The sequence below is a fragment of the Anopheles darlingi genome, chromosome 3, assembly GCF_943734745.1.
Source record: "Anopheles darlingi chromosome 3, idAnoDarlMG_H_01, whole genome shotgun sequence".
NCBI lineage: Eukaryota > Metazoa > Arthropoda > Insecta > Diptera > Culicidae > Anopheles > Anopheles darlingi.
Window position 1 is genome coordinate 23,248,389 of NC_064875.1, and position 25,131 is coordinate 23,273,519.

General features: G+C 47.4%; 1 protein-coding gene across 2 annotated transcripts in view; it reads left to right on the forward strand.

The window, feature by feature from the left end:
• Positions 1 to 25,131, forward strand: part of LOC125956585 (Ig-like and fibronectin type-III domain-containing protein 1) — a 104,106-nt gene that overhangs the window by 20,819 nt on the left and 58,156 nt on the right. For both annotated transcript variants that reach the window (XM_049688620.1, XM_049688621.1), the window contains exon 4: positions 20,281 to 20,334. The gene's annotated coding sequence lies outside the window, so the exon portion shown is untranslated. The remainder of the gene's footprint in view (positions 1 to 20,280; positions 20,335 to 25,131) is intronic.

Genomic DNA, 25,131 nt, shown 5'->3' on the forward strand with positions numbered 1-25,131 from the left:
CCTTAATGTTGAGCATAAGCCGTTTTGTTATGTTTTCCTCGGTTTTTTTTTTGTCTCTTCTCTCTCTCTCTCGTTGTTGGATTGCTTTGAGTGTTTTTGAACCAATTTTTATGCAAAGAACGAGGCAGGGGAAGGGCTTTTGACGGCCACAGGAGGGCTTTTGTGCGTTTGTTCCTCGCCACCGGCCACCAGTTTGGACCGTTGGAGCGCTTGCGGTTTCATATCCTCATGATCCGAGGGTGGGGGATGGGATGAGGTGGTACAGGGAAGCCAACAGGACAGAAGGAGCGGCGGTCTGCTGGGAAAATGCCGCCACCGCGTGCCGCACAGCAATTTTCATTAAAAAAAAAATAAACACGATCCACGCGCTTCTGCTGCAAAATCCTTTCGTACGGATTCCTTTTTTACATTTTCCCACACACATTCACGCATGCATGGAACACACACACGTGCTTTTCGCTGCAGTCTATGGCGTGTTGTGGCGTACCAGCGTTGCTGCTGCTGGTGTGGTCTGGTGGTTTATGATGCTGCGGAACTGGTGGCTGCGAAAAGCAATAGACTTTAATTAACAGTCCCAGTGAGCATTTAAGCAAAAGGGCCCCCGGAGGGAGCGGAGAGGGCACTGGTGTTGAACGTTTCATCATGACCATCATCACCAGTCAGCCAGTCCGTCAGCTAGACCATCTATAGTCCTCAAGCTCCCCATGCGTTTAATGGGAAAAAGGGACACACGCGGTCCCGCGCGGTTCAGGAAATAAAAATGATTACTAACCCCTTTCTAGGTGGAGAACAGGGGGAGCAGTATAAAGTGAGGGGAGGCAGGAGCGAGCCAACATTTGTTTATATTTTCCACAATTTTCCGCCGTAGCGGTGTACCCATTTGCTGCGAGGTTGCAGCTGGTTTGTAATGAAACATCCTGAATTGAAAGCTTCTAATCCAGGAATGGAGTTAAGGGAGAGACAGAGAGAGGAGTTTGGGGAGTTTCCATTCCAAACAGTGGCTCGAGTGTCGGTTTAGGTGTCCCTTTTTCCATTTATGTGTGGCGGAAAGTCAGTTACATGCCGATTTTGCAACGGAATTTTCATTTAGGATTTAAGTTTTAAAGTGGCGTAGTCGTGTTGCTAGGCATTGTACATACTCCCCAGTTATTTATGCTCACGATAAAGCCAACCGGAGCATAAACATCGTGTGTTTTTGCTATTGGGCCTCTGTTATCAACATTAGAAACGTTCACGTGTGGCATCCATGCGCCATTTTATCCCGAAAAGCGCGAAGTAAAATTTTGTTGGTACATTTTTGAGGTTATGGAGGAAAGCAACAAACCCCCGTTTTGAGGTTATGGAAGGAACAATCATGGCGGGGTGCAACTCGTGCTTCGGGCGATCGTCCAATGACCGCGCCACGCCACGAGAGGTGCTGTACAAGTTGTTCCCCACGTCCCTAATACATGGCTTATATGTTGTACATTTTGAGGGAGTGGCAAAGCACGCAAACCCCCCTACCCCCCTCCCCCTCGGCACTTCACACGCATTCATGCGCGTAATGTTCGCATGCAGACTTTACCGGACGGAAAGGGGTCTAGTACCCCCCGGGGGAGGGGGGAGTGCAATCATAAATTGTTGAAGCACCCACTCAAAACCCACCACCACCCCCGCCGGCGCATGGGAAAGCGATTGTGGTGGCCGGTGCCGCATGGAAGTCGCACACTCAGCAGCAACAGCAGCGGCAGCATTATGTAATTATGCGCGTTTAGCAGTGAACTTGTAAATTAATGAAACATAATCGCAACGTTCGAGCGTGGCATGTGTGCGTGCGTGGTATGTGTGCGTGTGTGCATGTTGTGGTCGCGTGATATGTCTTTTAATTCCATTTAAATCTTCCGCCGGATACAACACTGTGGCGGACGACGAGGCGCGTGTGCAACAATGAAACCATAAGCAAATGCGTTTTAACGCGCCAGCAAAGTATCAAAAAGGCCCCCCGGGGGGGCACACTTTTGGCGCACGTCGACCAGCCCCATTAAACCGGCCATTAATGAGGGAGAGAGACACGCGGTTCTTCTTCATGCTTCTTAGTTTCTCTACCTACCTTTTCGGGGTTTGATTGTTTGCTGTCATTCTTGAGGCTTTTTGTGTCCTCTAAAGCGATTGCGTGATTATTAGCGGGGAAGGAGCGAGATGATGAGGTGAGGGGTAGCTGCTGCTGTTGCTGTTGCTGCTATGGTGCATACACACAAAGCTCTGACAAACTCTTCGCCGGCGATTACTTCATCGAGCACTAAAAATAAGACACAGAAGAGGTAACATCGCGAACCGCGATATCTCGTGTGGTGTCCGGTGGTGCTAAATGTGGCTGATGCTGAAGGTCACACTTCCTCTGCGGGTCGTTGGCTGCCGGTCACCGACAACCGCATGGAGATGTTCGATCAATGTCTGGTTTTTGATAATCCAAGGGGTGGCGAGAAAACACAGAGAGAGACAAAGCGAGAGCGAGAGGAAGTGGTAATGATTGTTATTATTCTTCTTCTTACTGTTATTATGATCGCGACTGCTAATGTGTGTATGTGTGTCCACGACAGTCACTAAATTGAAGAACGATGACTTGCAGCCATGCAGCGAGATGAAGTAATCCAAATTGTTCCCTCGTCTGCCGAAGATGAGCTTCTTGCCTTATGGCCAAGAAGCGATCGGTGGTGGTGTACTCTCGGTTGCCATCTTGGAGCGTTCGCGAACCCATCCCCCCGCCCCCACCCGGCCACCTGTTAGATCGTTTACCTTAAATCGAAATCGCATATCTAAGAGGCAGCCCGAAAACGCCGCCGCCGATGCTGCCATTGGTACGTTCACCCCCATCGCGATGCATGTTATCTGCCTTTCACATTCCACACTCGCGGTATCAGGTTCAGTTGCCTCGCGAGCATTCCATCCCCGGGTACGTTACCATCGTAACCGGTGATTTAAGGGGTTTGGGGGGGGAAGGTTTCAGAATTGCTTTAGAGACTTGCTCTGGAGCGATCCTCGGCATGCTGTGCAAGCCCTGTGGGTGGGTGTCACATGGAGATGCTCACCTGGGAGACGAATGATAACCGCACACACACACACACACACCCGCATACACACACCGCAACCACCATCATCATCACCTGCTATCATCATCATCATCATCATCGTTAGTGTCGTTTCCGCTCGCTGGTGCGCTACAGGATGCGTTGCGTCTTTAAAGCGTTCTCAGGCAACCCGTAAAATCACGTTGCGCGATGTTGCTGCTGCTTGCTACGCAATAAACCGGTTCCGATTGCAATGGTAGGTTGTGCACTTTACACGAATTGCTTCCCCCCTTCCACCACTTACCCCCTCCACCCTAAAACACCCGTCGATAGAATAGAATTTTATTGTCGCATCATCAGCATTTGAGTGTCATAAAAGAGACGATGATAGGACCGGTACCGCAGAAGCAGCGGCATCTGTAGCATCCGGTGGAACTGGTGGATTGTTGCTGAGGAGCTAGGATCTTGCATTCTATTCGTCCAATCGCCCGGAGCCATTGTTTTGCAATCGTTTTTGGGGGAGGGAGGTTGATGCTCATTTACTGATTGGATTTTCGGGAAATTAGGAAATCCTTAAGGGAATTCAATTCTATGGCATGAGCAGGACAAGACGGGTGAGGGGTGCGCCTGTTGTGTGGGTTCATTCGAGCGACTCCAAATAATGGCTCAATGGGAATTCAACTGTTTTCTCGCAGAAACAGAATTTTAGGTTGCGTTGGCTCTTCGGTGATTTTAATGAAATGTTGGAGGCGAATGGCAAACGTCATCAATTGAACTGAAGTTGTTAACTTATGACTGAATTTTTAATAACAAACCATGTTTTTCCAGAAAAAAGTAATGTATCTACCAATAACTTTGTAATATCTTGAAATTAATGGTACAACTCTGTTTCAAAATTCATTCACATAACTTTAAATGATCAGATATCTCGTGTGTACAGTAACACTTCGTTTCCTAGATTTTCTAGAATTGGATATTTGTCCAAATAACATTTTAAAGTTTGAATATGCCTTGAAACACGTGGATATTATTTGCAGTTCATGTCATGTTCATATGGTATGGCACTAATGTTATCATGTCCCATTTGGCCAGTTCTTGCTTTTTTCGTATCTTGCAAACGGTAATGGATGAAATGTTTTTCTTCTTTCAACTGCTCATTTTTTTTAATTCACCTGGAACTATGCCAAATTGAGTTGTGCATAATTCAGTGTGATTTTGAAACATTTGCAAATTATTTAGGATTTTTAGAACTCATTCTTGCCTTTAGCAGGACTCTTGATGAGGAAATACTGTCCAATTTCCATTATTCACTTTGATATTTGTTCAGTTATAACACGTCTACTACTAAACTTTCATCTAGCCTAAACTGTTATCCAATTTGCACCATCGCGAATATATCGTAAATAAGAACAGCATTTATCAGACCCGCCACAAATTAATTTAAGCTTGTTGACACAAACGAAACCATGCGATCATGTCTTGTTAAGCGAACAAATTAATTCGCAATGAAATTGCACAACATCAATATAATATCGGAATGGAATTTAATATCCGATGTAACATGAACACACTGCAGTTAAATCCATTAGGTTCAAGAGGTTATTGCACAATCCGAATCCGAATGACAATTGCAATGGACAGGCGATCAAATATTTGTTGAGCCAAAAATGGTTCCAACGGATTGAAATATATAGCTCTGAATACAGACGCAATGCTCGGCCCGTTACTTCCCCCCCCCCCCCCCTCCCTCTCTTATCGAACGGCCTCCCAACGGCGTCGACATGTCAATAAAACCGCACAACTCATTAATTTTTATCGCTCCCAGCTCCCACCCCCTGAAAAAGGATCGTTTGAAGTATCGGTGCAGCATTCGAAAATCAATCCCCAAACCGAATTGACCGATCGCCATGGTGATGGATTCTCCACCAGACCAGCACCACCAAACCGAAAAATGGATTTACTTAACACCACTGCGCGACTGTTGCCCTGATGGTGATTAATGGGCTTGGGCGTGCGGATTAATCCCCGAATCTGCCGCAGCCCCAAGCATCATCGATGCCGGTCACCTGCGTTGTCGGTCCCCTGATTTGTCATTATACCGAGGGATAATGCAGCAGCAACATGGTAAAAAAATGGAGGGATGGATATCCTTTAATTACATTTCGAAAATATGTATGACCGTGAGCGCCGGTTTCGATTATGCGGTGTGATGAGCCCCACCCCCTGGGCGAATTAAAATGCAAATGATGCGTGCGTGAAACCGTTTATGAGGCGGCAAATTAAATCAGGTTTGCACGGAGTAATGGAGCCGAGCAACGACGGGACCGGGAATTCCGTGGAAGTTTGGCGAATTTCTTGAACCGGGAGTGAAGGACGACGTTGCAAATGCTATCATGTCGGTTCGCGAGGTTGCTTCGGATAAAACGAATTATCTCTTTCTGTTTGGTGGCGAACAGAGCCGGGCTTTAATCACTTTAGGAGCGAAATGAAGTTATGCTGCTTTGGCGCCCAAGAAACCGGGTTCGAATTCGGTTGAACTAAAGTTTTGCTTTATCGATACACAGAAACGGATAACTTGGCTAAACCGGGCGTTAATGAATTTAAATTTATGGTAAAGTATGCAACTATTGTCAAGCGCGCCTTCCCTTGGCGAGCTGTGACGTACACACTTCCTTCCTGAAAGCCGATTCATCCGGAATTCGATTAAAGAAACACTCGAAGGCGTACAGATCCTAAGCAAGAAAAAAAAGAAGACGAAGTAAAAGAAGAAGAAGCAAAGGCTGGTGGCAAGAGCGATAAACCCTCCCCCCATCCCAGCTTCTTGCCGCCTTGCGCTCGTTGTTATCCCGACGAAAAGTGGCTTTTGATTACCTTTTGGCCCACGCAAAAGTCCTCAACACATCCGGCACAATCGCACGGAACGCGAGACCATTCGACCGACCAACCGACCGTATGGCCGCCCCAGGGGGAGTATGGAAGGGAAGGGAAGGTGCCTGAAGTGGTCTCGGAAAGTAATAAAATTGGAACCCTCGGAAAGGTTTGCTTCCGCTACCCGAGAGCTAATCGCCAAGAAAGGGTCGACACCCAATCTATATTCAATCATTTCTTCCCATTTTGAAGTCAACAGCCATCGGAGCACTCGTCTCCCCCTCCCCCTCGGAGGGCACCGGAGCACCCGGGTCAACCCTCCCCCCGGAAGGGAAGGATCTTCTTGGCGAGGGCGAAGACGTTGTTGCGAACGCCTCCGGTGCGTGAGTGACAATTGTTTGCGTATCGCGTCCTTTTCTCGGCAGGCCCCTTGGCCACCTCGGTTTGAATACATAAATACGCCACGTAATGCCGCTCCTCAAAACCGCTGCCATGGGTGGGTGGGTGGGTGGGTCGTGAAATTTGTGTTGCCCTTACGATAAGGTTTTATGAGTTTTCCGCCGAACGTTTCCTGCTTGTCGGGCGCGACAACGCCATGACATTCGACCTCCGGCCAGGCCGCGCAACACATCTCCACCACCACCAGCGTCCCCGTCGTCATCATCATCATCATCATCATCATCAGCACGATCTTCTTATTTTTAGTCTTCTTCTTGCAGAGTCGCGCCGCTTGAGCGAAAATCTATTGTGGGTCGTAAATTAATTGGCTGTAAAAAGGTGTGCCAGGGCGCCGTGGCGACGAGGCCAGTGCCATGGTGTTCTCAGATTTCGGCAAAACCTTCGGCGCGCTACCGGAAGGTGCTCGAGAAAACCAAAACCCCGGCCCGGTCGGATGGTTGGCCAATTTTAATGACAAGCAAACCGTTAACCGCGCTTCACCCAGGGCTTGAGAGTGTCATGTCAGGCTCCATTTTAGCGGGTGATGTACGGCCCGCTTGTTTCATAATGAGAAATTATCAATCATGCTTCGCTTACACACCAGCACCACCATATTTATGTTACATCAAGGGCTTTCTTTTGAGGGGAGGTTTGAGTGAGTGATGGAGGAGCCTCGTTTCAGTTGATTGTTAAGCGAACACTTGGCCGGCTAATGGCAATTTGCAGATGATGCTTCTCTGAAGGCCATTTGTTAACCAAAAAGATTCAAGGCAATCTCGCCCGTTTTCACCAGCGATCTTTTGTGTTTGATTTGCTTTCAATTAGTTGTCGGTGTGTTTTGTTATCTGTTCAATTATGTGGTGGAATATTTTCATTTTTATCTTTCGGTTTTATTTCAGTGTTTTTATTACGATTTTACAATTTATAGTGTTGTTGCTTCTGTTATTGCATCATTTCACTTTATTTAGAACTGGTTTTGCATAATTACATTTCGTTTTACTCATTTTACGACTGTTGTCCCCCTTTTGATCCTTATCATTGGTGTCTTTAATTAATTTGATACTGTAAGTTTTCTTGTCTTCTTTTGATTCATTTCTTTCCTGTGTGCACCTTAATTTGTTCTTTCTTTTTTACATTTTCCTCATCGTTCTTATTTATTTATGAAGTTTTGTAGAATTTACTTCGTCCATAATCACTCAACGAAAAATAGCTCTTGTTTAAAGTTTGTCTAATGAAGTAAAAGACGATAGACTTCCAACGATAGATCAATCAACCGAAGCTCATCACCAACGGTATCTTTCTTCGGAGAATCTGAAACCCTCACTCTCACTGTCTTAAAACCGTATCGTAACGATACGTATCCCGCTTTCGATGGAGATCAATATTTGCCTCCGATAAAGGTTCCTACCGTCAGATTTAACATTCGATCGACGCAGCATTTTCTTCCATTTTCATGAACCCACCGCAACCAACCCGGGGGTGGTCTGGACTATATGCTCCAGCAAGCACCTACCGACAAAACCGGAACCGTTCCAGGGGAAGGAAAAATGAAAAGAAAAATGGAGAGAGAGAGAGAAAAAAAACAGGAAAACCCTAAAATTGGGCACCGGATCAGCGCTGAAGGGGTCCAAGGGGACGGATAGGTTAGGATTAAATCAGGTAGTACTTCATAAACGGATCGCTGCACACTCTGTAGTGTTCAGCTTTGCCAGGAAAAAGCCTCCCACATCCCCCCGGGCCCAATGCGGTCCAATGGGTTGCTTTGCATACAGGGGGTAAGCTTTTGAGGTTCCTCTTCCGAGTTTTCCTTTCGGGGTTTGTTTTTTTGCCCACTTTTTTGGCATTTTATGAAAGCCTCCTCTCCCCCCAAACGACATTACGCGTAAATCAATAAAGCTAAATTGATTTCCAATTGATTTTGCGATGCTGTGGAGCTCGAATATAGATGCTTCGAATTGAATTCGGATGGAGGTAAAGGTTTCACAAAATATCTTTTGTAAATCGCCTTCATCATACTGAGTTTCAATGGGGGCAGTGGACGTAAAGATGATTATGTGCTCAGTGAGGGGTATCATTGTTACTAAACACCTTTCAAAAACGCTTTCCCAATCGAGAGTGAAACATAGTATAGGTCTGTCTGGTTGTATGTCCATCAAATTTTTCAATCCTTCCCCGAATCCTTGACGAGATCTCCGGATGCCAACAACAGGCATAAGGATTCTTTGTTACTCCAAGGGTAGGTCGCCTTCCACAAGGGCGGTAATTCCACAGAAGCGAACCCCCATTTCGGTCCGGTATGGTCCACTGCATTGAGCAGTCCGTTGGTCGACTTGCGAGGACCAATTGCTGAATGCTTCTTTTTCACCGTTACCTTCTTGCCATCATCCCAAAAACCAACAAATCGTTAACGAATTTGATCATCCATTCGTGTAACGGTGTAATGAAATGTTTCCCTCACCCAACAACGGCCGGACCAACCACATCTCAACAACGGCCGGAAAATCGAACGAACCAACGGTGAAGGTCCGAACGAGCGGATTGCAGCAGCAATTGATTTGCAAACGAAAACGAAACCGGACCGGCCGGGACCGCACGAGCTCATCGAGACCAAAGCGACTCCAAAAGCGCATCGAATTAATGTAAGCAGTCCATTAAACTGTGCACCACACATTCCTCGCTGGACCGTAACGCTGGACACGCGGTGGCAACGGACCCCGCGGTGCTCGCCCTCAAGGAGTTTTCGATTTCGATCGAAGACACACACTCCAAACCCGGGCCACGGACCTCGGAACCGTCGAGGCCATCGAACTGCTGCCGCTGCAACACAGGAGGATCGATAGATGGTTGCAGTCGTGCAACGGACCGCATCCGTTCGCCCTGCGGTGGATCCAGATAGCAAAATTCAAATTCCAAGCCAAGTAGTACGCTTCGGCCGCGCATACAAGGGCCGGACCTACCGGTGGCCGCGCCTCCTATGGAGTGCTGATCCAGTGTCCATCTTTAGACACCAGAGCGTACCATCCGTACACGCGCGCGATGATGGTGGTGGTTTGCATTGAGGCACGTGCCATCCAAGGCACGGAACCACAACCGTCGCCGGCACTGTTCCACCAACGGTACTGGGTTGTTGGTTGCGCAATGAGCGCCAGAGCCTTTGCTTCAATTTACGAGGTGTCACTTTTCACAACCCCGCGTTGTGACCGTTTGATAAATGGTTTGGTTCTTCATCGGTCACGCGTGCCACGCGGAGGATAGTGCCTCTCTTCTGGCGTTGGGGATTGTTTACGTAGAACTGACCCTGACCCAGAACTGACCCCGGGACGTTGCCTGCGTGTGCGCACGTTTTTGTGTGCAGAGTGTTAACTCTGGTGTGATCGGAGATCGTTGGCTGGCTGGCTGCTACCATATGTTCTCGTAAATGGCGTGTACTACAGATCCGGCGGCACCGGAGAGTTGATCTTCTGCCCTTACTGTGTGTGTGTCGGTGTCTCGTCGCTTGTTGCCTTCTTATGTGCAATGTCGTTCCCAAAGAGGAAGCATGGTATGTTGGTTGCGGGTCATCAGGTCTTTTGAAAAATGCGCAATACGACGACTCCGGAGGAGACGACTTTGCGTGTTGTTGCCTTGAGCTCCTTGGTGTCGTTTATCAGAGGCGGCGAGTGCTTGTGGAGCCGCTGAAGGTTAGATTGTGTGGCAAGTGTCATTTAAGGAAACAAGATTAACAAGCGATGCTACATCTTCTAAACGAGGTTTGGATGAAATGTTGGATTGCACATGTACAACTCATCTGCAACAACCTAAACAGAGCAAGACAGCTACATTGTACACAGATATTTAGATCCAGTTTTTCGTCTACTTAAGGTTCAGTTCTCTCAATAGGTCATATCTCCTACTAGGTAAAGCCCCATCCATTTAGAATGTGGACACACGTTTGTAATCACTGCTGCGCCTCTAGTGGACATTTTACAATTCTGTTGACAGCGTTTTAATCATTGCAGTCTGTTTATTTAGTGGTAAATTTTTTGTCACAATTGTCACAAAAAAAATCTGCACACTTATTATTAAAACCCGATTTGGCTGGAGAAAAATCGCGAAAGTCTTGAAATTTCCAACCTCAACTCAATATACTGTATGCAAATGTTACTGGGGGACTTTTACCTTGATTTTAGCAAAATAAAACAGCCGAAAAGTGTAACAAACACCCAATTCTGCAGACAAAAGTGAATCAACAATCCTGGGATCCTCCCAGCGTGATTCCACAAAAAAAAACTCACGACAGACGTCATAACAGTTCGGCAAATATGTTTAAGAGAAGTTTTAATGTCGTATCATGCCAGAAAATAGTCCTTTAGAGAAAATATAGTCGATAACTGACACTACTAGACAAATCAAATAAATGATAGTTCAAAGTGACAGCAAGAAGAGTCTCAAGAACTACAGCCTCCTGTGTGACAACCAACAGTCTTACCATTTGAACACATTCGTCATCCCGAGCAATGCTACCAGAAGCCTACTTCAATAGTATAGCAGCACGACCGCAGAAACATTTCCCCACAATTTTCCAATCCCTACCAAACATCATTTTCTGATTTACTTTCGAACAACGCTCGAAAAGCCAGTTCCCCATATCAGCTCGACCTCTCCTCTCTTCTTCTCGCCTTCGCTTCCCTTTCACTCACTCGCTGTCTTTATGGCACAATAGATCATGCTGTCAATGTCATCATTCAAGATATTGTCGGTTTTCGAACAGAGAACGCTCCTCCTTCTCCTCCTCCTCCGACACATCAACGCTACATCAGCGTTGAGCTGCGAGAACGTATCGTTCGTTCCGTGATGTGGCCACCGTCGAGGTTGCGCCCCATAAATTCTGTCGCCCGGTAATATGTCTTGCTTCATCGAAGGAAATGTCCCCGACTCGTACGTCGTATCCTCGGTATCTCCGCGGCGAGTGCGACAGAAGCAGCAGAAGCAGAAAAACGTCTCTCTGGCGTGTTGCTGGAGCAGCACTTCCTGGCTTTCACGCGGCCGTTTCGTGCAGTGCAGCCGTAAGGCCAGACCACGCGCATTACCACCGGCGTAATGCATATTTATGCTAATGTTCTCGGCTGCTGGAAAACATAAAAATGACTAATGTGACCAACTGTGTGCCAGTGGCAGTGTTATTGCGCGTGTGGTCACCCCGCCGCTGTACTTCCCTTGCCACTCTGGCTACTGGAACGTGCCACGCGAGCACCCGCGTACGATTGCGCGCTACGTTGGATTTCCCACCAGCGGAAAACTAATTTTCACGCTGTCATTCACGGTGGCTCTCTGGACTGCCGCCTGAGGCTATCCATTTCCTTTTGAAGCCCAAGTGCCCGGCACGTGCCACACCATCTTCGGTGTCTTCCTTCTCGTGCCTTACCTCGGTGTCGGTGTTTCTCTTCTGATCGATCTTTCCAGTGCAATGCCATCGCCGCATTACTGGTGTGCGAGCACACAGTGCACAGTAGTGTGCATCGCATTCGATTCGCATTTTTGGTCCGAAATCGACTTCAGGCTGGGCAGGTCTGATCATCGCATCCATATGTGCACCGTATGTCGGTCACGGCGCCTCCTCTCCGACACAAAACACAAGCAGCGGACAGCCAAGCCAAGCGGTGGTGCCAAAGCCATTCCAAGTGAATTATTCATTCGTTCGGTTCCGTCACCAACGCGGTACGAGGACGTACCTTAGGCTGAGGCCGCACCGCGAGTACTTGTAAATGCTGCATTCCTCCCTCCACCCTACCTTAGTGGTCCCAAGAAGCGTGTGAGCAGAAGGGCCCGATGGTTCCTCATCCAACACGGCCATCCAGCCAGCCAGCCAGCCGGCATCGTTTGTCACCTGCAATCGTTTATGCGAGGAGGTAGCGGGCTGGCGGACGGTGGCAAAAATTCACCGACATCTGCAAATTGCTTCATGAATTTGTCATACATTAGCATCGATCGCGGACCACCATCAGCACCACCACCATGCTGAGGTCTTACACATGTCTCTGTTGTCGCTTGTCTTGTCCCTTTGTCTTGTGTGACGGGATGGGATGGGCAATGTCGCACTCGCGAGGGTTTCAATCCAATTTCTGCTCAACAGAAGTCGTCCGGACCTGTGGCAGGCTTGGCACTGGGCCCTCGTTATTTATTGGAGAAGCGAAGCTCTAACCGCCGGGGTAGGTAGGTCATGTATTCTTTATTCGATTGAGGCATTGCACCGAACCATCGGTGAACGAATGGCATCGTGCGCGGCGTGGTATCTCCGTCTGTCATGCGCTAGTGGTGGTTAAGTAGCATTTTACATGCTTGCTATATTTTGCTGTTTTACTTTTGATTTAGCTGCCGTTTATATGGAGCGAAGTCTTTGCTTGATTCTGATTGAAAAAGAAGTCGAATTTCTCTCTCCAACTTATCTAAACTTTAATCTAAAGTACGGAACTCATAATAGGTCTCTACAGTACAGGAATCTAGGTCCCATAATAGGTCTCTACAGTAAGGCACAGAACCTTTCTAGTAGGAATCTAAAACACAAAACTCATAATAGGTCTGAGAAGAAACTTAGTGGAGGATAACGTAGCTGTAGAAAAGGGTGACGTCCTTCTGCAAAAGAAACCAAATCACATAAAATACCCTTAATGCGAACGAACCAAATCACGTAGCTCTTACCCTCTAATTGGTCCGCGCAATCGAAACAAAGGACTCCCGGTAAGCGCGAGCAACGCGGCAAAGCGACCATTTAGCGCGTAATGGCTTACGAGGGAACCTTCCCGCCGGCCTGCCTGCCACACCAATGGACCTGTTCCGTATGAGACCTCCTCGCGTGGAGGGAGTAGTGCCTGCCAGGAGGCAAACACTCCCCCCGTCACTCTATGTCTGTACGTCGCACCCGCACTAGGTCACCATCATCATATGAGCGGATGTTTGCGGATGGGAAACCGCTTTAGTCTAGTATGTGGGGAGGCTGGCCGCGGTGGTCTGCGGGGGCACGTGGCGTTTAGTTTCAAGGGCAACCAGTTCCGGCGGCAGCTAGCGCACTGGCAAGCTGGCTGGTTGGCTGGCTAGCGGGCTAACTCAAGCTGATCTCAAGTACGTTCCGATTTCAGCGCAACGAATGCTGTAAGCGCTTCATCTGTGTGTGTACGAGTGTGTGTGTGCACACCTTCTGACACCTTACGAACGGGGAGGATGGTGTGGTGTCACTGTGAGGAGCTTGGATTCACACCCATCTTCTGTGGAGTCACAGCTGATCGTTCGGATACTGTCTACGTATAGCTGCAGAAGTATATACTTATACCAGTATCTTCGGATGTTTCTGGTGTGATAAGGAGTCACCAGGCGCGCAAAGCACCCATCAAATACTGTTGCATATTTCACCTTCAATTCCTAAAGACATCTATACCCTTTGGAAGTCCTTCCAGCGTGTTCCTTCCTTCCCGAGAAACAAGTCCCGCATCGATTCACATTCAAAAACCATTAGACGACGATCTACACGGCACGATTTGCAACGCGATTCGCTATGCAATCGGAACGGAATCCCACTCCCCACTTAGTAGACTCTCCGTGCGCCATTGATTCGTTCTGCATCAGCTCACCGATGGATCCATCGATAGAACGATGCAGTCTCCCCGTAAGGGCCGCGACGGCAAAAGGGATCGGCATCGATAAAAGATCCACGATACAGAGCAACTGCTGGGGCTGCTGCTGCTGCTGCTGCCACGACAGCAGATGACGCTTTTGCAGCAATTGATTCCCTTTCCTGCCAATTCAACAATCACGTTGTGCTGTGTGTACGCTCCGTTCCAGCGAATACTGCTTCAGCTTCCAGCTTCCTATACCACCATACGAGTACCAACCACCCTGCCAGCCACAAATCAGGTCAAGTGTGCCCGTGGTTTGAAAGTGTAATTATGTTTATTGGGATTTATCAAGATCACGACGACGACGACGACGACAACGGCCGGGGACGTGATTGGCAGAGAAGGGGAACGACAACAGAACCTCACGTCACACACGCGTTGGCGCTTTGTTTCCCGAGCCCGACGTGCAATCCAGCCGACTGGAACCTTCAACCTGGTGGAAACGAGTGTGTATGTGTTCTGCAGAAGGATGATATCAAAATGCTATTAGGACGAATCGCGGTGTTGCAACACCTGAAAGGGTCCCGACGTTTACGACGGAACGTTTAACAATGGCGCGCCTAATGGTACTCCGAGGCTGTTGGTGCTGACATTTGATAGCATCTTCTTCTTCTTATCTTCAAGTACCATCGTGAACTCTGGAAACCCACCAACCCACCACCCACAAGGATGCTAATTGAGATGCTGGAGAGTAGTATTAGGCGCTAGAATGCGTGAACCATTGTGACGTTTTCGGTCGGGAATATTGCTTTATAATTCGATTATTTAAGTTGTGTGTGAGTGTTACTGTTATTTTGGGTGGGATTTGATGCAAGTGTTGTCAATTGTTTAACGTGACAGACGTGCTGCATATTATACCACAAGTGTCTGTTGTGCACTAAGGTCATCATTTAATTGTATCTCCCCAAAAAAAAATTAATACGTTGATTAACCAGATTATAATAACCAGATTCACCTTGGTGGCCAGTGCCTGCACAGAAGGCCCTTATGGTCGCACATTAAACATTTACTTGACGCCAGTTAAAGCCAATACCCCCTCACTACCTACCCCTCGAGCCATCCATTTAACATTTTTATTTACCAAACGTACCTTTTACGTGCGCGCGCACCGGCAGACGATCCGATCCGTATGGTCCGGCTAAGACCTTCACATGCACCTAACCTTCAGCACCACCGCCGTCGGTTGATTGCTGCTGCTGTTGCGGCAAAATTATCGAACTATCGTTGTCCATGGTTCAACACGATTTGTGCGTCGGCCACGGACACTACACGCATCTCGCATCATCGCGCCCCGCAGGTCGACATTTCTCGTCGGCCAGGGCCAAGGAAGCGATCCATCTAGCTCGTCACATATTGTCACAGTGGACCTTAGTCGCAACAGGGGCGCGCGCGCGCGCTCGTCTTTAGCCTTAACCTAGTAGCTCGGCTAATCATCGTTTTAGGAATGTTTCTCCGGCAATGCTATCGCCATCGAGGTGCCTTCGGCCCTCGTTCTAGGGTCGCGGCCCACCACAACAAAACTGGCCAATCGGGTGAAGAACGCACGACTAATTTAGAACAATTTAGTGTCACTCAGTCGGCGTATGGACCCGGGGCTAGGGTGTTAGAAGACAAAAAAAGTACTCGTCAGAACTTTTCAAAGCCACGGCCAATGTCGCGACCTTTGCATCGCGTTTTTCCCGTTTTGGTTGATCGCTCGAGATCGCAAAGATCTGTCGGTTCATCCTGTTTAATTAGAGTTCAATTAGAGGGGCTCGACTGCCGTTGGCCATCAGTAGCAGCAACAGCAGCAGCAATAACTGGTGGCACTCCAAATCGGCTACTGGTTGGTTGGCAAACGGAAAATGGCAAATGGCGGCGCTTCGAGTCCATTGTCGATGCATAAGGCATCGGAGGGCTCCTTGGAGGGCACCGATTGACCGCGAAAATGTATGTTCAATGTCAATGTTGCCGCTGGCGCGAGCGCGCGCACTGGCGGTGAAAGGGAATGACTCGCTTACGGCTCGCTGCTTCGGTGTGCTACCGGATCGGTTATGCTGCAATTGCGCCGGCAATGAGGCTTGCGACGATGGATTTTGGCTCGAATCTACGCAAGCATTTAATGGTAAGCCATTTTTGGCTGTGTGTAACCCCTTGAGAAGGTTACTCGGCGAGGGGAGAAAGGGTGTTCATTGCATGGCGATGATGCAGTCAATATGAGTTTTAAAAAAAGTCCACAATTCCAACTTTTCCTTCTCTAAGCACACTCTTTACACACTTTACACTAAGTAGGCGAATTCAATACTGAAGTCGCGGTAGAAAACGGATACTCCTGACCTGAGGGGTCCTGACCATAATAATCTCTTTACGTGGAATGCCGCCACACCATAGTTTTACCCAGGAAACCCGAACCGTAGAGACACTTTGAAAATCAATATCGAAGCTCAGCCGCAGCGTGAACTATTGCTTACAAATTTTGGGTCATATTTCAGCTGGCCTGACGACCGGGTGGTAACGATGGTGATGTTGGCGCACCAACTACTGCGATTAGCAACTACCGAATGGGACGACTTTCCCGTTTCTAACAAACCACCATTGTCCCCTCCTCCATGCCGCCGGTGACGATTGTTTAACAAACAGCACCAATCTGCGGTTTACTGCTTCTGCTGCTGGCTGCTGGCCGCAGGGAGTAGTGAAGTTGGCGCACCGCGCCATAAAGGACGCCAAGCAGGAGTGCCTTTGGCTGGCCCCAAATTTATGACCACTTTTCCGTTCATTACCTATCGGGGTACGTCCTTTACTAGTGAGAGAGAAAAAGGAAAAGAGAGACAGAAAGAGAGCAGCAGATCCTTTATCCTTCTCAAGCGAACCGCGTCGTTGTTGCGTCGTTGTCGTGGACTTAATGCTCACACCACCGTTCTCTCCCCTGCTCGGTAATAAAGCTGGAAATGATTTTCTTTTCCTTCGATAGGTTTTTTTGGCTCCAAAAATTTCCCCCGGGTCGGACCGATTTAGCCCGATAAAACGGGGGGAAAAGAAAAGTCACACAAAAATTCCTGGTTCCGCACGGATTAAGCAACGGTAACCGTTCAGGTTAGACCAGGGCACACGCACACAAACGTGGCATATCGGAATCAACTTTCGGAAGCAATCTTTTTCGCCCGACCAGTTTCACGCAAGCGATGCGTTGTAAGTCCGCGAGAATGTAGCGTTTTTTGGTGGTCGTACCACAAGAGCCAGGCAATCCTTAAGCGTAAGCCACGAGACTCACCCCGATAAATCTGTTGCCATAAAACTGCCATGTGACGACGCCAACGACGATGACGGCGAGGGTGAGTCGCGTTTGGGGCAGTAAAGCTCTGCTCTGCCTTGGAAAAAGGGCTGTAAAGCTTCACTGACGCCGTGAACGGCGTTGCTTTAATTTACTACCATATGCGGGGATGCGTTGTGGTTTAAAGTGTGTTGAACTCGAAAGTGATGACAGTTTTCGGTACGATTTCGTTTGTCCAAAACGGTATCCTAATGTACGCTTGAAGCGAAAAAGAAATATCTAAATGCAACAATAAATGTAGCATAAATCTATCGGTGCATGTTGAAACAATTGGTGAAATTCAGAAAAAGATTGATAAAACAGTGAAAGTGGAAAATATTAAAATGTATTTCATTTTTGCCATTAAGTTCTTATACAAAATCCATCATTAATTCATCGTTACATTATCATTTCAAACTGGTTGGAAATGTTTTAATACTGCGTTAACGCTAATTTCATTACACATTTTGTTTGTGTCTGCATTTCTCTCTCTAATATGATATTACCACCGGTAACTACTAAAAACCGAACAGATCTGGTCGTAGCGAATGATTAAGTTTTATCAATGACGTAACCAACGCTTGTTACTAATTGTCTCGAAACTAGTAAAGAAATCCGTGATCCAGAATCAAATCTATGATTTGCAACGGTAAGCTTTTCTCGTGTATCTTCTTCTTCTTAACATGAATAGTTCTTTGAGATTTGTACGTACAATCCGCTTACGCTAAGCGATACTACTTGAATAGAGTATCTTCTGCTTTCAATATTTCATTTGTTTAAGATTGGGAAACCTTTCCCGGAGTCAATCATCCAGCACTGAAGCTCCTCTAGTTGCTTAAGTCGAGAAAGAGACTTAAATGTGAGCATAGCTTTTGAAATTTAGCTATAGTTTGGGTAAACTAAAAGCAGCTTCTGCAGCTGCTTCAAAGAGCCGGTAATGCTTTCTATAAGGTTTCCTTTAGTCTTTCCAACCATAGGAATTTTAAGAATTCTGATCGATTCAGGAAGGTGAATTAAGCTTGTAACGACGACAGCCTTTTGAACGCCAATTTTCATGTGTTGTCCATGATATCATATTAAATTACTAACTAGAGATCTTTAGAAAAGAAAGCGTAGAGGATCACAGCATACAGCAATGCAATGATGCGATTATTTTTAAAAAAAAACATACAGATCGATAGATCAAAGGGACTACAAAACGCCTTTCGTCGAAACATTAATGAGTCCAATGATTGGCAGCTTGTGGTCAGTTGAATTTGTTAAAGTTTTTTCATGATGTGGTCCAATATACCCAAAATGATAATTTAGATTAATTTTACTACACAAATTGAGTGCGATTGTTAATTACCTCAAGCTTAGCCATTTCTACAAGTTTAATGCTACACAGGTGCTAGTTTAATAGACGGATCCCATGTTTTGTTTGAACACATGGACTAATGGTATACATTAGAAATTGTCGTGAACAACATTCAGGTATAAAACGCATAACGGCTTATTGAATAGAACTAAATCCCCAGAAAATCACCGCAATAACTCCCTGTCGTGTATGGTGTCCCTAGTTGAAAGATAGTTCCATATGCCTAGGCCACCAAGGAATGGCTGCACTAGGGAATGGTGGCCTGATAACGTAACATATCGCATTGGAAACCTCAAAGTCTTTGATGCGTAAAAAAATAACTCACAAACTTCCACTCAGAGGGTCCAAGCGGCGGCAAACTATACAACAAACCCACTCCGCACAAATTCTCAACCCCCTTTTTCTCCCTTCCGCAAGTCAATCGATCACCTCCGTAGGTCCGTAGAGGTCGTAGCTTGGAACGCCAATCGATTCGCTTCTTGTGCTGCACAACGGCATTCCACAACGGATACTATCCCAATAGCAGCAACGGAAGGGCGGCACGGTGAACTGGTGAGCGGAAATACCGAAACCAAAACTATCTTTTACTATCGCTTTGTACATCCCCCGTCCCTTCGCAAAAAACACGAGAGCCCATGTTTTGCGAAGATTTATTCTTCGTTATTTGGCTAAACTTACGCCCTGCCTGGTCGGAGAAACCCCAAAATCCCTGCACCACACACCACGTCCACGGCATGCACGATCTCCCCTCAAAAAGGGCATCGGGGTCATCCTTCTGTCAGCACCTGAAAGTTCGCTCCAAACCGAAAAGGTCCGAAAGCGCCCACCTCGCCCGGTTTTCGCACTGGCCAGAAATAGTTTCCCTCCACAAATAACTGGCCTTTCATCACTGCGACCAAGCGACCGGGATGGGATGGGATTTGGGGAGGTAGAGAAAATGAAATTTTGTGGTCGGGCTCCACGACCCACCACCCCGGTTTGCCATAGTTTGCTCAGTGCGCAAGCGAGTTCTTGGGTCGGAGTGTGTGGAACTTTTCGTTTCAAACTTTCCACGGGCACCGGCGGTGCTGCTGTAATGCCGGCCAGTGGTTTGGTTTTCCTTCCCTCCCCGATGCGCAATATGTTGCCGATGGTTGACGATGGGACGAACGGCGCACGATGATTATGATAACGATATGTTTATAATGCTATGATGTTATTAGGGGCTGTGAGAGGATGTTTATAATTGAAATGGTCGAACCGGTAGACAGGCACCCACTGTTGCTACTGTTGCTTCTGTTCCCCGTGCCGGTCTTGGCCTGTTGGTCTGGGGGAAAATCGGACTAAAACTAATTAACATAGTTGAGGGTCGCTTTTCTCTGCATCGATTTCTTCGAACTGATGGTCCTCGCGCGCGTGTAGAAAGGTCGAGGAGTGCTATTAATACTCATATTAAAAACAACAGCCCCAGGATCCTAGACAAAGGCGAACGCATCATCGGATGGAGCTGATAGTTTGTCGCGTTAGTCATAAGGAGTGTGTTCTACTGGATGAGTTGTAGAGAGCATTTCATTTGTGGCCATCCGGCAAACAATTTGAACTAATGTGCACCTTCACCGCCTACTCTAATTGACTTCCTTTTTGTCTTTCCAGGCAGGTGATTAATGATAGAACGTCCAAGTCGTCGCTAGGTCAACGCTACCAACGGTGAGTAATTAGAACCACGTGTGCCTCCAAGACTACCTTCACCTATCAGAGCCACTCCCTCAGCGAAAGACGAAATGTCGCGCAGAAAGGTGAACTCGATGGTGAACATAAAATATAGCTGAACTGAACGCACCGCCTGCTGGTTTATAGCAATACAATGAACCGTTGCCAGGCATTGCGTGCAGCCAGCAGAGGCCATCATTCCGCAACCGCCAGCAAAGGAATTGCCCAACAGTCGTGCCGCGAACGTTAGTCGTTGGCGTTGGTCATGTGTCACCGGGCGCATCCGTCGACAATCGAAGTGCTTCTTTTTTCGGCCACCTCCACACCGGTCCGGTCACGATGCTTAAAGGTTGTCACAAAGACTCCCCCCTCCTCCCCTCTGCCCCTCGTTGATGAACTCCCATGCGGTGCGGTTATTAGTTTTAATGTTTCAATTCCAACGGCGGGAGCATCGGCAAGGTCGATCGTACCCGGGGATTGGTGACACTCACTCCAGCGTACTCCAGCGTGTTTGTTGCTTGATGGTGATGGCGTTTGGCCATCACGTGGGAGGACGGTACGCGGGACCCGTTACCTGACCAGAATAGTAATGGCCAAGGGGGGAGCCAAAAACCCAAAAAGACCGACTGCCAACCATCACGCCAAAGGTCGATAATGAAGCGACTTTATCGTGGCTCAAGTAGGGATCTCTCCGGAATCAGCTGCTGTTATATAGCGCCGGTCGCGTCGGTCGATCGGACCTTCAAGGACGTAGCGTGTGTGCCCACCGTCCCGGCGCTGTCGTAACTTCCCTTCTGCTTCTGCTTCTTCTTCTTCTTCTGCTTTGCTTCGTGGCGAAGGTGGCGAATTTCTCACCCGTACACCCGTCCGCCAATGTGTCCGGTTGTCCGTCTTCTCGTCGGTGGCGCCTGCGACGGTCATGCATTGGGGACCACGCTTCGTCACGCAATCGTTATGTTTCGATTTCGTGGCGGACCTTCTGCCCGGTGGTGCTTATGGGGTTTAATTAAAATGTTTGTTAAAATGTTTTCCTTTGCCCCTTTTGCCTTTGTGTTGTGGTGGCACGCAGTACCGCGGACTAGCGGTAATGTGTGAAGGATGGTTATACCGTAAAGGGGAGAAGTGCGTAATGAGCTTCGGCTTCACTTTTGTTATTGCATTCAAATAAGGTAAACGATATACGGGGACGTGGTACCGTTTTGCTGCTTTGAACGCCGGAATGCAAATACCGCTTTGCGTTTATGTGAGTATCCTTGAAGAGATTGCTTTGCTGCCTTTCGTTTTAGAGCAACTTTATTGTTAAAAATTCGAACTGAAACACACACAAAATCATCAATTGTTTAAACGCTGAGGGTTACTTATTTGTAGGGGTTTCATTTGATGAAAGGTTCAAACTTGAGCCTATTGCGACTAAAACAGTTCATGAATGGTTCAGTAGACGAAAGTAACTATCATTGGCGATAAATTTTAATTGGTTTAGTGCCTACGGCCTTGTGTATCAGTGCGATTGTAAGATGGGGTTGCAACTGTCTAAACATCGCGCATTTGAGCAAACCGATTGCAGACCACAAAACAGATAAAAGAATTGTGTTTTATGTCAGGTAATAAATATGAACCGGTGTTTTAGCTGTTGACTGTTCAGTCTCGGTTAAGGAGATTGAAATAACAATTCGAACTCCATTTAAAATTGACTTATTTCGTTTCATTTTCAATTACAAAAATAGTTTTGAATGGATTAATATAATTTCCGTTATACTTGACGACAATTCTATACAGATCTGTACAAGTGTAACGGCTTTATACTAGACGTAGCACAAGAGAATATGATGAAGAGTACACGCGAGTTTGTTAGAAAATATTAAGTGTTTTTCCAGTTGAGCTGAATTAGTGAAAGATAGCAGTGTAATGAAATGAATATTATGATTATTGCAGAGGTTGTCACACATCTAGAGACGAAACCACAGACGCAATATAAAAGAAAACAGCAAAAAAGCGAACGAAGCCCAATCTAAGCACTAACAGTAATAGTAAATTTGTTTTGGAATTGCGCAACAAATACTCGCAACAAAATACAAATAAGTAAATAAAACAAATCATGTCCATAAAATTCACCATAAACACACAACGACATTCAAACCGTCAACTTGCATTCGCATCAATCGATCTGCTACGAACAAACTAACAAACATTGCAGACACCAAACACAGTCTCGCACTGCACTAACCGCTGACTCACCTCAACTCTTGGCCACTTGGTGCTAAAAGTGTCTCAATTATATAACCCAGAACCGACGCCGGCAATGTTCTCCCCCTCGGGTTGCGGTGTGCACCCGTCAGGAAGTGAATGGCAGCCCATCCGACGACGATGTAAAGCGAACGGTTGCATCGCATCACCGATCGCAAGACGCTTCCCAGATTCGCGTTCGGATGGTCAAGGTGCCTTTTTGCCGATGGTTCCGTCGATCGATCTTCACCCCTCCATCCGATCCGATGTGGATGTATTGCCCCAACATCTTAATTAATCAACGACAGGCACGAAACGGCCCCCGTTGTTGCTGCTGCTGTCTCACGGTTAATTACTTCCCTTTGTTTCTCCACGAGACTCCACGTCCAGTCGGTGGTCGCACAGCGTCGAAGACGACGCACCGACGATAAACGACACCTTCGACGATGATGCCGGACACTACGACACGCGATACGAGACCTTGCCTTGGGGTCAGACCAGCAGCCGGCGTGTAACAAAGAAAACAAAAATCTCGTTTCGACGAATGCTACAAAGACAGTGTGGTGCACAGTGTTCAAGTGTCTAATTATACCAGCAACCAAGACCTAACGGCGACGACGACGACGACGACGCACCATGACGCAGACTAACGTGTGCCGTACGCGAACTCCCGGGAGTACGGATCACGAACCTAGCATTGTCTCCAGCACACGCGCGGCACACGCTAATCCCTTGACTCGCGCAGCACTATCTCACGCTTACCCCCAGGAGGGGGAGGGGGAAGGTCCGGTAGCACGCCCCCGTTCGTGCCACCTCCTCACCTCACCTCACCAGCCAGCCAACCAAGAACTGCATCGTTATATAATCTCGGCTCTGTCTCGTTGCAAACTGCACCGGTCGCTGATGCAGGTGCACTTCTCGCTGAACGGTTGAAGCCCGGTTCTGGCCGGAACAATGTCGATAAATTTACCTTCCCTCACTTGTGCCCCGGATATCAACCAACATCACCTCACCTTCGGTTCGCTGCTGCTGCTGCTGCAGAGGTTTTAGAGCGTGAGCGTGAGTGGCCGCAGCCGCCGTCGCCGTCGACCACGATACCGGTCGCCGGACCTTGATTGGCAGGCCCAGAGCTCGAAACCGAATGTAGAGTGTGTCGTGAGCTCGTTCGCAGGCTTCCGATGTCGGATTGACCCCGACCGGGGGGACCGGAGACCCAGGACCGGGCGAGTTTATTGTGCGACTTGCCATCAGGTCCCGACGCAGCAGGTACCCCTGCGTTACGCTAATGCGCCGGTCGGCCGGCCAACCTGCCGGATCAGCACCATAGTGGCCATGGACTGGACGTGCCATCGGCTAGGAAGCGATAAGCGCGCACAACCCCCTTAACCCACGATAGGTGTTGGTGCTGGTTTATGTTCTGGTATAGATGGTGGAATGGGTGCAGCGAAGGTATTAGCGAGTCGAGAAATTGGCACATTGTGTCAGTGGGTGGGAGGGTGGGTGGAGGAAAAGCGCCACCACCACCACACTGTCTCTAGACTGGTCGAACGGTGGCATCGTTTTCCCTTTTCCCGATAATTGCAAATGTTTGTTTCATCGAGATATTTTGACATTCCGAAAACACATGACGTCACGCGTGCTGTCAAACTAGTTGTGGAAGCCGTGTCATCATCGCAAACGGAAACACTACTGCATATCCGCAGTAGCAGTAGTGGCCGTATGCTGGTGAAGGATAAAGCATGGAACAGTTAATACTTGGCCACACAAAATAGATCGTATCTCAGTCGAAAAATCACGTAAAAGGAAAATAATGGTGTCATTTTGTAGGTTTTCTTATTGCCTTTAATAGAAAATAATCGATGCCAAATTATTCATTAGTTTGTTATATTTCTTTTTTATCTTTTACTTCGATATCACCCAAAGCTTGGTGCACAGTACTGTAGGTCACATCATTTGCCCTCTTGTTGCACATCACCCTCATTTCTGTTGGTTTTTATACATTTCTAATATACTTTTTAAACTTCCTTATAATAATTGTCCAATAGAAATCGATGTAACGAAAATCCAGACATTTTTGTGGATTGATAGTTTTCCCTGTGAAATCGATCTATTTGAATACCAAACATTAACGCCACACCTTCAACAAGAACAGCTATCTAAATCATGCCAAACTTACACAGAATCATTGGTGGATAAATGCAGGATAAAATCCTTTTCCGTAGACACTCTTTTCCTCGCACAAATTTCGAATGAACGTTGCCCGGAATGGTGAAAACATTTCATTTGTCGTCACAATGTTAAATCTCATGCCAAATCATCATCTTACTGGTAAATTTATCTTCGTAAATAAACCAAACCCTTCCTAATCATTCCCTCTATGAAAGGCAAAGTCGTATGGTATGTTGCCCAGTATTTTTCTAAACGCATTTTTACGTGTACGTTCCATCGCCCATCAAAATGCATGATTTGAATTCCGTCAACACTTGTTCATGCAGCTTCCCTGCACGGATTTGGGCAGTCAAGCTGTGCTCTAGGGTCCTATTTGGTTATTTTCCGGCATAATACGACCTA